This window comes from Pezoporus flaviventris, unplaced genomic scaffold (genome assembly GCF_033815535.1).
Source record: "Pezoporus flaviventris isolate CSIRO_AGI_PZ_B2104156 unplaced genomic scaffold, CSIRO_AGI_Pfla_v1 ptg000070l, whole genome shotgun sequence".
NCBI lineage: Eukaryota > Metazoa > Chordata > Aves > Psittaciformes > Psittacidae > Pezoporus > Pezoporus flaviventris.
Genome location: NW_026892618.1, coordinates 2,650,689 through 2,663,016, shown reverse-complemented (window position 1 = coordinate 2,663,016; position 12,328 = coordinate 2,650,689). Strand labels below are relative to the sequence as shown.

General features: G+C 42.7%; 1 protein-coding gene across 3 annotated transcripts in view; it reads right to left on the bottom strand.

The window, feature by feature from the left end:
- Positions 1-9,730, bottom strand: part of PACSIN2 (protein kinase C and casein kinase substrate in neurons 2) — a 56,645-nt gene extending 46,915 nt beyond the window's left edge. The window contains exon 1 of one of the 3 annotated variants that reach the window (XM_061472091.1): positions 9,541-9,730. The gene's annotated coding sequence lies outside the window, so the exon portion shown is untranslated. The remainder of the gene's footprint in view (positions 1-9,540) is intronic. The other 2 variants (XM_061472090.1, XM_061472093.1) reach the window with 2 other exon arrangements.
- Between the last annotated feature and the right edge of the window lie 2,598 nt (positions 9,731-12,328).

The following is a 12,328-nucleotide window of genomic DNA, read 5'->3' as shown; positions in this document are numbered from 1 at the left end:
CAGCTGCTAATATGGACAACGGATTACTTAACCAAATTCAAACCAACTTTAAGACCAAATCTAATTTCAAATCAATTTTAGGGTTCACCCTACTTTACGGTTTCACCTTAAAACTGTACAGGTTGACCTTTCATCTCCCTAAATTTGTGTTTAGGAACATAAATAACAGATTTGGTCCTACCTCAATGCACAGACAAGATATTCATGATATCCAGTGAATGACCTTTCACCTTTCCTAGCGCAGAAAACAATTTAAAAAAAGCAAAGCAAAGCACAAAGTGTTCTGCAATACTGCTCAGTCTGCTTCCTTGGGAAGATGCTCTCTGCTAGTTAATTCGTGTACCTATGCACCTCCTTCAAAAAAAAACCAAACAAACATCAGGTGGAACAGTGCTTTGCTGAGAATAGCCAAGGCAGCAGACTGGGCACTATCACAGAACAAAAGTAACAGGAAGATCCAACTAATTCTGTTCAATTGTTTTTGCAGAATAAGAAAGCCAACTAAATAAAAATCACAAAAAAACAAAAGGTTACAATAAGGTAGGTAAGCAGTTCCACTTGATTATTTCCACAAGATTGAGTTCATTCTGGAAATTAAATATTGAGCTGGAATTCAAAGCTAGTTCTTCAAAACCTGGTTGAACAATAAAGTGTTAACAGATTAAGCCTTCTGCTAGGAATTTTAAAAAATATTTAGCATTCACTTTTTTTTATAAATACATTATTTCATTACACAAGAATATATATCAGCACTACACATTAGAAGTACACATAAAAGTTACTTACACATGAGCATTCTAGAAGCCAAAAAGCAAAGACTTTTAGCCCCTTTCTACTTGGAACCTGTTCAGCTTTGAGAATTATTTCAATTCAAGAAAGCAGCACATTTACCTTTAAATATATTAACTTAAGATAATTTGATACTTATTACTCACTCAGCCATGCATTTAAAATTGGTAAAAATTGAGAAACATAAGTTTAATCACATCTTCAATACCCTTAACAGCTTAAAGATAGTAAGTCTAGGCAATAAGCATTAAATCTTTCTCAGTTGTATTTCAGCAGCTCATGTAGCACAGCTTCTGCTGGTAGGATGAGCAACACTGTTCCATTTATATATACTGCATCTTCCTTATTTTATTACGTCTGACCATTTTTTGCATACATGGGATTATAAAAGCACTTATACAAAGACTTACTTATATCCAACATTCACTTTACGGCCTAAGTTTACAGAAATTATTCACTGTACTGCTCATCTCAATACCTTGCCTGACCACTTTATTACGGTACAGACTTCTTCTGCCAACAAAGGTTGATCTGGTCTTCTCCCACATGCCCAGTCACTCCTCCAGACCTATGCCTTTGACTATATTCAGGAAGCCAGGTGCTAAGCTTTATCCAGCTGAAAATTACTCTGCCAAAAAATAAGAAGCTTCTAGCTGGACCAGGGAACCAACTCTGGTTGCAGCACAGCCACATAAAGAGAGCCAACACGGCACATAGCAAGAACAAATAGCAGGGCATCAGAGAAACAAACAACCTGACTTCCAGTTTTAGGAGCAACACAGACCGTACTGGTTTTGAAGCTACTTGCTTCATCACTGTGAGTAGAAATGGCAAAAAGCTTCTGAGCTATTTTAACAAATCACAAGATGCTATGCCAACAAAAGGAATAAGCAAGTATACATACAACACAAAATCTGAGACCCTGAAAGTCAAGCAAAAATATAAATATTTTTTATTGTTTATGTGCAAGTGGTATGCACACAAGAGACAAGATGTTTGTATCTGGGAACATAAATCAAGCCCATTTAATATCACTGAAACTTCACTGTACAAGTCGCATGGCTGAACAGCATGTAAGTGGTTATAATAGGTAGGTAGAGAGGATTAAGTTGTCAAGAAAGAAGTGGTGACACTCCTGCATAATATTCATTAGTTGTTTGAATTATTAACAACTTTAATGAATACTAACATTCCAGATATTCTAGAATATCTTTCAATAGCTCATGAACCCCATGGGAACTAACTGATATCTACTGGAGATCACCAGAGCACACTAAATAACACAACACAGTCAGCTCCTTCTGCAGCAAGCTGATGTGTGAAGGAGAATGCCGCATTACTGTGGGGCCCTTTGGTCTCACCGACGTATGTTCCACGTTTCACTTTCGCAATACTAAAATTGGCATGGCGCTTAACAAACGCTGCAGGTGACAATGTCCTAACTCAAAGAGCATGTTGAATTCAACACAAAGGAACTCCGTACACCATAACTAAAAAAAAACCAAACCAACGGATTCAGACCTAAAAGAAGTGACTACCTACATAAAAGATACCAGAACCAAGTTGACTCCGACCATTTCTGGTTTCAACTGAGAAGACTCAGATTTGTGACTCTGATAAAATAATACTACTTTGCCATGCAAAAATCACAGGGAATCACACAAGATTTTTTAACAGCTGTCCCCAAAGCCACATTAGAAGGAAAAAAAAAACAAAACAAAAAACCCAACCAAAATCAAAACACTGTGGCTACAGAACTAGCTATACCTGAAGTGGAAAATAGGGGAAGTTCATGGTAATAAATATAATAAAAGCTAGCTACCAGGGCTGTGGTGGACCCTACACCCATTCCTTACAAATGAGAAGTTTTCTTTGTGGCTACATCAAATTCCAACAGGGATTCATTCACAGAAGTCCCATGGCTTGTCCTTTTCTGATAAGGTGAGTTCATTACAAATAGTTACTTTCTGAATTAAAATATATTAATCATTCTTCTGCCTTTGTACTGTGTACTATTAGCAACTGAATAACCAAACTACTTCAACATTAAGAGCAGCAGCAGTTTAAAAACTGTTTATATTAAATATCACCTCTTTAGATGTCTATAGAACATTAACACGTTATCTACAGATTAAAAAGTACCTATTCGCTAAAGCCATCCCCAAAACGTGCTTCTGAGGAGCCCACGCTGGAGCACATTTGCTTGCAAGACTTGCAACCCTGTGAGGGACCCATACTGGAGCAGTATGTGAAGAGCTATAGCCTGTGGGGGAGGACTCACACTGCAGAAGTTGATGGTGGACTGTCTCCTGGGGAAGGGACCCCATGCTGGAGCAGGGCAAGACTGTGAGGAGGAAGGAGCAGCAGAGACTACTGCAGCCCCCATTCTCTGTCCCTTGCACTGCCCAGGGAGAGAAGATAAATTGAAAGTGAGGTTGAGCCTGGGAAGATGAGAGGAGTGGGTGGAAGATCTTTCAACATTTCATCACCCTATGGTGATTTGATTGGCAATAAATTAATTTCCCCAAGTCAAGTCTGTTTCGCCTTTGACAGTAACTGATATATGATCTTTCCCTGTCCTTATCTCAACCCATAAGCCTTTCATTATGTTTTCTCTCCCCTGTCCAGTTGAGGACGGGAGAGCAACAGGGCAGCTCTGGTGGGCATCTAGCATCCAGCCAGGGTCAACCACCACAAGCCATCAATGATACAGTAACACTCTGCAGCTTGTTTCCCTAATCCACTTGTTTCCACCTAGGACTCTCTTCCTCAAGACAGCATGAAAGTTTGCTTTGGGAAGTGGCACTATGTATTGGTTAAGCCATGTGTGCTGGTTGTTCCTGCTTTCAAATGAACCAGCTCTGCTTTACTTAAACTGTCTTTGTCTCAACCCACAAGTTTTTTCACTTTTTCTCTTACAATTCTCTCCCCATCCCACAGAGAGGAGAGCGAGTGGCTGTGCCATGCACGCTTGCTGGCAGTGGCCTACCATAACAGTAGAACTAATCAATGACATGGCAATACTCTAAGCTGTGGGCATAAGAGTTTCCAAGAAATTTAATTGCCAAAAAGAGGAACAACTAGCCACTCAATTTATATCTCACTTTACAAATGACAAGACTGACAACGTTCTTTATATGAAGCTCTCCACTAACACAAAAATTAAAGATAAGTTGTTGAAAGGAAATGGTTACCCAGTTTCAGTTCTCACACTTAAAACAGACCTCACATTTTGGAAGGGAACCACCACCTAAACACAGCAAGAACTTGGGAAAACTACCTTCAGTTAAGTTTGCTCTAGAGATTAACCATGCTGTTCAAGATAAGCACAACTGTATGTTGACTGGATATTAGACTGGCTGTATTATTTCAGGTAAATGACATATACATATATATATGTCATATATATAATATATATACACACACACATACACACATATATATACACATCTGTTTGTCATAGATTTATCATTTCTCCTGACAAGCAACCAGCACTATTCCACGCTGCAGTGATCCAGATAGCTGCCAATCTGCCAAGGAAAGCTTCTTTAATAGAGAGGATCAGAGGTGTAAGTTAAGCTAAAAAGATGCTCCGTTAGTCCTGTGACTCATGGCAGATCATTTATTGAAATCTGTACTTCACATTACCCCTTTTAAGAAGGGCACATTAAGCATACTCACCCTGCACCTTTTACTTGACCTATTAAGTCAGAAATTAATTAAAAAAAATAATACATAAGCTTAAAAGAACAGTGAAGTATGCCTGCATAGTGAAGTATGTATCTGCTACTGAGAACAAACAGACTTCTTACTTTAAGGTTCATCTACCATTACAGTGCTAAGTAAGGTTCCATGCAAGCTGGTGTTGGAACCGAGAACCCCTGGCTATGCTCAGAAAGCAGTCAGAGATGCCACGTACAAGAACTCTGCTGGTCCTCTCAGAGCTCAGTCAATACACACCTTTTGTTATTACAATCACCAGCTGGCAGTGCATCAGGCTGATATATGAGGGAGATTAACATATTATCGTACACAAAAATCAGATTTATGAGTCCTATTTGTGGTACTCATATACTAAGCCACAATAATAACAAGACAGAAAGAAAGATCACACTTCTGAAAAATGACACTTCACAGTGAAGATTACAGAATACCACCATCATCCAGTTTTAATATTAGTAAACAACCCCCTACCTCATAATCAAAAGCTAAGAGCTTGCAAGTGCATCAAGATTCTGTGACATATAAATCACAACAGGCATAAGAAGATATTTAAAATACATACTTGTGAACTCCCGAGTCACAGTGTCACTTAAAATTTGCATGGCACCCATTCTCAGGGCATCTCTATGTCACATCTATACGCTTATGAGAAAAGATTACATAAAATACAGCCTTTTTTGGCTTCAGTAAAACTGTTTGAAACAGATGTTTAACAACATGATTTGACATGCTGTTCTTCATTTTTGCTGTTACATTGTACTGTGGTTTGCTATTCACTGGTCTAGAGTACATGATAAAAGGCAAAGAAGCTTGTTTAAAATTTTAGGTTTGTGGATGCCTTGGAATTAACTCTTACCTTAAAGCAGAGACCTACACAAGCAAAAAGTGTTAATAACATGCACTGACCCAAAACCAAACAATGTGAGATACAGGTTTCCAACACTGTCAAAATATTTACAATGCGTTGCATAAGCCAGAAGAGTTTTCAAACATTTGCATATTCTAAAATGTTGAACCAGATCTCATCACTTAATGCCTTCAGGTACTTTTTTTTTGGTTTTGCTTCAAAGCTCATTACAGTGCAGCACTACAATACCCACACTTGCTCTCTCCCTATTTACCAATTAGGGCTGGGAACCTCCTCAAATATTGACACATCCTGTCCACCAAGATTCACAGGGCTCTACCAATGCATAACTGTTCACAGTGGCTTCAGCAGAATCACTCACAGCACGCATTAAACCAGATTCTAGACCAACACCATTAAAAGAAATTTCGGCTGTTCCCTTCCCCGAAGCAAGGTACCTTGCAGGATAGCATACAAAGGAATGACATTCAAGTCTTGTGACAAACTCAACTATGATTACACACTGTGAACCAACCCAGGATACAACAGCTTTTTTACTATCAACTTCAGATTATTCATTCCATCCTAAGTGAGCCAAATAGCCAAGTAACATTCATATTAGGTACACCATTTTATTCAACCACAGACTCTTGAATACTTAGCTCAGCTTATCTCAGTACAGTTACATCATTCTTATTTCCCGCTTTCTTCCTTTTAATGCCCTGAGAACAATTCATCATTACATTAAGACAAGCCAAAAAACAGTAACTAGGTTTAGTTGAAAGGAACAACACTTCTTGAAGTTTTATGGATTAAGACAGAATTTGAATTAAATCCTATGTTACAAAAAAGTTGTTAATCTCACAGGCTAGTCTTCAAGCATTACAGACTTCCTTCCAGGTCTCAGTCTCAAGTCATTAGACTTTAAAATTTCTTTTATAAAGCAGAGATCCTAAGAACCAACAAAACATTACCTTCAATCTGCACCTACAATCCTCCTGGCTTATTGTATGAGAAGATGCAACTCTTTCCAGGACCTGCTACTCCCATATTGAGAAAACCATATACCAACTCAGAAGCAGAAAGCTACCTTTCAGCTAATTTGTTTTACTCCCACAGATTCACAGAAGCACAGACAATTTCTGACTAGCAGCACTGCTAAGCATTTTATCCTTTGCCATTCCTGTGACAAACATAAACATTTTTTGTCCTGCAGGCTACCAGTTCAAGTCACAGTAACTTTTAGGCTCATTTTAACCATAATCAGGGAAGCACAGAATTGACATAAGGACATCTTTAACCCAGTAGTTCACTCAGCTCCAGAGAAGGAAAAGGTAGCCATATGCTGGATGCACAGAGAATGAGAACAAAACTTCCCGTGCCTACCACTAAATCATCCAAACATGTCACCTGGTAAAAGCAACAAGTCCACAATCCTGATTTTGAGACCAACATTCAAGTATACCCTGGTAGAGCAAAAGAAACCAGACGTTTACCCATTAGAAATACATCTAGGCGTTTTCTGAAATTATGACCTACAAACATTCACAGATCAAAATGCTGCACACAATACCACCACACAGTCAGAAAGCCATGCTACTGTAATGATATTGCAAATACTAAAGGAATAAAACAGAAAAATTAGAAAAATACAAGTAAATACACACTATAAAGTAAAATCAAGTTTTTGTTACAGAGATGACTTGTGGAATACAGAAAATCTCTCATAAACCTATGGCAGTTAAAGAAAAGTTAAAGAATACTTAAGACCATTCACTTAAGATGTATACAGCTAACATCAAGCCCAGCAATCGTAACTGCCATCTAATTTGTCAGCTTGGTATTACCTACTGCAACCACTTGCAGAGCACCCTCTTCAAAAGGAGAGAAAAGAAACAAACAAAAAAAAAAAAGTAAAAAATTATCCCAAAGCCGTTTTGCCTATCAAACACTAATAAACTATTTAATCTCTAACTACAATTGTGCTATGTATCTTCCTGTTAACATTGATATTGTTGCTTGATGTGTGGTATGCAGTTTAACCCCCAGGGCAGTTTTAAATGTTTATTAGACCCTGAGCCAAAGAAACCAACTCTAGAACTGTAAACTATGCACCAAGGGGAGTCTGGAGCCGTTGAACAGTGAACAGCCATGCCAAGGTTAACACTACAGAGGTCAAGGTAGCACCCGCACTCCTCTCCTGCTTACCATGCCTAACCTGTGGTAGAGTATGATCAGAGATCTCTAAAATGAGGCTGGCATTGTGCCAATTAGACATGCCCCATGCGCTAATACCCACTACTGCTTAAGCTGATTCAGTCATAATTGGCAGAATGTAACCCTATTATCTTTGAAGGCGAATTGCAAGTTTGACAAAATGTGATTTCAGGAAGGTACAGAGAAAGAGCAAGCACATTAGCCTTTGGTGCTAACAAACTTAATAGTCAAAAACACAATTAAGAAGTTTTGCTCATCCAAAATACAGTTGGCAAACTGTTTCAGTTGCCTCTCAGCTTAAATTTGGAATATAAGTCTTCCCCCTGCCCAGTAATGCAAACTGTTTCGGTTGCCTCTCATCTTAAAGCCAGAATATAAGTCTTCCCCTGCCTAATAAAGCAATGAAGCAGTATTTCTCTACTGGTCTTATCACAGACATGTAAGAATGATCCTTTGATTGCACTGAAAACAGAATGAAAACTCAGTCACTTACATAACACAGTCTTTGCTATGACTATTATAATAATGCACTGTTAATGGTTTTAACCCTTTCAAATAGGAGGTTTTGTCTTTGGAGAAGGCTAAACAAACTCTGAATTTAAATCCAAATTAGCAGAAGGGAAAAAAAATCCCTCCCTCCCCCCCCCCCCCCCCCCCCCATAGCAAGAGAAAACAGTCTTATGGCCAACCTTTCAAGCAGTCTGTTGTAAGGTCACACTGCAACAGAAGAAAACAGAAGTGTCTAGCACATCCAAAGGCTCCGTTTTTACCCTGGTCTGCGTCACATACAAATGATCAAACTTACCGAAATAGGTAAAGGAAACGTGAGCGGTGGTGTACTTGTTATCCTAACTAATCTGTGGTTTTGATCAAAAACAACTACCAAGAAAACCGAGCATTTAAAACTGCAAGATTATGTTTCATTTTCAAACGTTCAGTTTACAAAGGACAGCATATGGCACTCGCACCTTTCTGGCTTCCTTCACTGCTAGGGCACAGGGATGAAAGCTCAGAAGACCGAACCTATCAGCTTCTGAGTCACTCCAACCCGAGACAGTCGGGCAGCTGGGAAAGATGGATGCAGCAAGCTGGGCAGACACTGTAGATACCCAGTCTTTCTCGAGCAAGGTAGCCTCGATGCACATAAAGAAACTTCTGTCTATCTGTCACACAGACGTTACTGTGGGAGATGAGGAGATTCTTTCCGTGAGCCAAAAAAGGGAAAGTTAAGAGAGAAGGCAGCAATGGCAAAATCAACAAGCCTGACTTAGCTAGATCATTACTGGTTCTCGGGAGGCTGTTAGCTGCTTAAAATCTCTCTCTCCCCCATACAAACACCTCCTCCCATCAAACTAGCATCGTTACCTGCCATCATCCCGGACGCCGGGATTTCAAAACCGGGAAGAAAAACCCAACCGCTCAATTTTAGGCCTCTGTCCCGTCCCGCCCCACAACCAAAGCCGCCGCCACCAGCGAGTGGGTCACTGAATAGCGAGCAGCGCTCTTCCCCCCAACAGGAACCAAGCCTCCCCACAGCCCGTGTCGTCATCCTGCCGAGCCCCAGCCCTGCCCTTCCCCGCCGGCCGCCGTGCAAGGAGACCTTCACCTTCCCCGCGCCCGGGCGGCAAGAAGCCCCGACACCACCGCGGGGCGCACACATTCACCCGTCCGTCCGCCCGCTCCCGCTGCGCCTCAGCACTATTACCGCCGAGCCCCCGCCAGCACCCAACAGGGCCTTCCCAGTACGGCACCCGCCCCACGCGGCCTGACCCCGCCGTGGGCAGCGCGGGCCCAGGCGCCAGAGGTGAGCCCCGTGGCGAACCCCCTTCCCCGCGCCCGCCGGTGGGACCCCGCCCGCCATTCCGCGCTCCCCCGCCAAAGCCTCTGACTGGGACCTAAACCCCAGCCTCCGCCTCAAGCTTCTCCTTTAAGGGTAGGGCCCAGGCCGACGGCGCCGCCCTCACCTGAAGTGCCGGGATCTGCCCGTCTCCTGTGCCCGGCAGCAGCAGAGGAGAGGGAAGGAGGTGGCCGATGAGGCGGCGAGAGAGCGCGGAGGAACGCAAGCCGAGCCCCAGCGCTCCGCTCTCCGCCGCACCGACTGCCGCCCGCCTCCGCCACCCCTCCGATTGGCGGACCCCAGCCGAGAGCGAAGCGCAAGCTCCCGCCCCGCCGTCGCCGCCGCCGCCGCCCGTTGGCTCTCCGCGGCTGCCAATTAGCGCCGCTTCCTAGGCGAGGGCTGCAAGGGGCGGCGGAGGCAGCGCGGGAGTGCGCGCGCCCCCGCCTCGAGCTCCTCAGCGGCTGGCGGCGGCCGTTAGCGCCGGGTGCGCCTGAGGGGGTTCCTGCGTGAGCACCTTACGAAGGGGCTCCGGCCACTGCGCCCGCCGGCGGCGGCTGCAGCAGCAGCAGCAGCGGCCAACCCCCTCCTGCCCGGCAGCTTGCCCGCCCCGACCGACCGGCCTGCCGAGAGGGCAGCCGCTGAGTACGGGTAGATAGGTGTATACGTGGTCGGAAACCACTGGCGGTAACGCTGCGGAAAAAGGCAGGGCACGACGTGACTAAAAACATTGCGTCTGTGTCCCGTTTACACTGCGGGGGACAAGTGAAGGGGCAGATCTTGTTTCCCGAAGCGGAATTTGACCGAGTCGATAGATCCGGAAAAGTGACGGAGAGTTTTTAAGGCCCCGAAAGTGGCGAGGGCTTTATTTTGGCTTCTTGTCCCGCGGCAGTAACGCAGTGCCCTCTCACACCCCAATGCGACAGAGAGGGTGCTGCATTTATTACACTTCTCCCCTGGCTGCTCCTGTTCGTCCGCTGAAGATGCGTCTTGCTGCGGGAGAGGCAGCGCGGGACATGGGGCTTGTCCGTCAGCTGCCCCGGGGACAGGGGTGTCCCAAGGACAGAGCCACCTCTAGAATAACACTGATGATCTGGTTAAACCTCCCTGTGCGGAGGTACGCGATAACTGAATGCTATCACGGGCAGAACTGTTACTCCAGCCCTTGCCTATCTTTCAAACTCTGTTTGTTTTAGAGGACTATTCCAAGTTCCAAGCAGCAGCCAGCAGGAGATTTTGTCCCTTCAGCTTTGACTTCTCCCCCACCAATTTCAGCATTTCCCTCCCATCTGCCCTTCTCATCACCGATCTGCCTTCAGCGTTGTCCCAGAGGACAGCCGGGTTTGAGGACAGCGAGAGCTTTGGGTCGTTGGGCAGGACTGTTAAACAGTCCCGCGAGTACTTCCCTCTTGGCCGTGTTTCCTATGCAAGTCTGCATAGAAGCAGGATAGACGGCAGGTTTTCCTGTACTCTTTCACTAAGTGTGTGACTTACTAATTTAAAGAGTTTTAAGTTCACTGAGAATTTAGATTATCTCAGTAGGACAGTGAAACAATAGCACTGGGGTAAATTTTACCTTCCAAAGAAACGTCCTGAAAAAAAACAACCAAACGATTTGGGCAGGGGTTTGGAACTAAATGATCTTTAAGGTCCTTTCCAACTCCAACCATTCTGTGAATCTGTCATTCTGTGAATTAATTGCAATTAATATTACTGCAAAATCTGGTCAGGTTGGTAAGCTTTCTAAGCTTTGATGTCTCCCTTCCCTAATTTCTCTCATGTGTTGAAAGTTAAAAGTTCATATCTGAGAGGGGGAATCTTGAAATTTATTGTTTCTTCTCTCACTTGTGACCACAGATGTGCTTTTGTTTTCTACACAGTCTCTCTCATTAAATACAAAATCAAACTCTGCATAACCTAGCTTTCTTTACAAGAGATTTTAAGTGATACATATATATAATTGTAAATACAGTCCTTTCTGTATGGACAAGAATCAAATTTCCGTTTTGCCTACAGCATTGTCAAAGTTGGAAATTCTCCCTACCAGAACACTTAGACTTTCTTCAACCTCAACATCAAAACAGTCATTCATCTCTTTGTATGGTCAAATAATGCTCAAACTTGTTCAAAGATTGAAGAAACAGAACAGGAATTCAGTGTAAATCACAGTGCTCCCTGGTAGAACTAAGTTCACACCGTGATGAAAGGGAATTCCGTTTCTGCAGAGGACAGAAGTTCAGCCTGCAACCAGTGGTGTACTGACACAAAAAAAAACGTAATTATGCCACACAGAGTTCACTGGATACCACTTTGTGCCCCAAAAACCACGTCAGTGTGCACATAAACAGTGCCAATGTATGCTACCTCCTGTATAAACCAGGGCTCATATTCTTGGCCAGTATTGGGACAGTGACTATAAACAGAGCAAGAGATGTGCTCTCAGGCCCTGAGTCTGGTTGCAAAAACTACCAGATTGTATTTTGATACATATATTTACTATTATATGTATTTTATATATATATACACACATACAGGTACCACAGATTTAGGTCTCATGCCACAGTGGTGGTGTTTTGAGAGTCCTCTTCATATGAACTTCATCTGGTTTTGCATTCCAGAGGAATGGATGGTGACCAGAAATGAGTAATTTACACAACATTTTGTACTAAGAGTTGGATTCAGATTTTAGTGCAACTTGAGAAATAACAATTGTGTTTTCCAGCTTTTCACTTAAGCATCTTTATAAATCTATCATCTTTATAAATGCAATGAAATGATAAAAATTTTGTAAATTAAAGATATTATAAAGAAATTAAAAAGGGAAGGAGTATTAATTGGGGGGAAAAACAAAGTTCACCAAATGCAATTTATATGAACATTTAAATTCAGTATTTGGAGATTTCTCGAGGCACCACTTT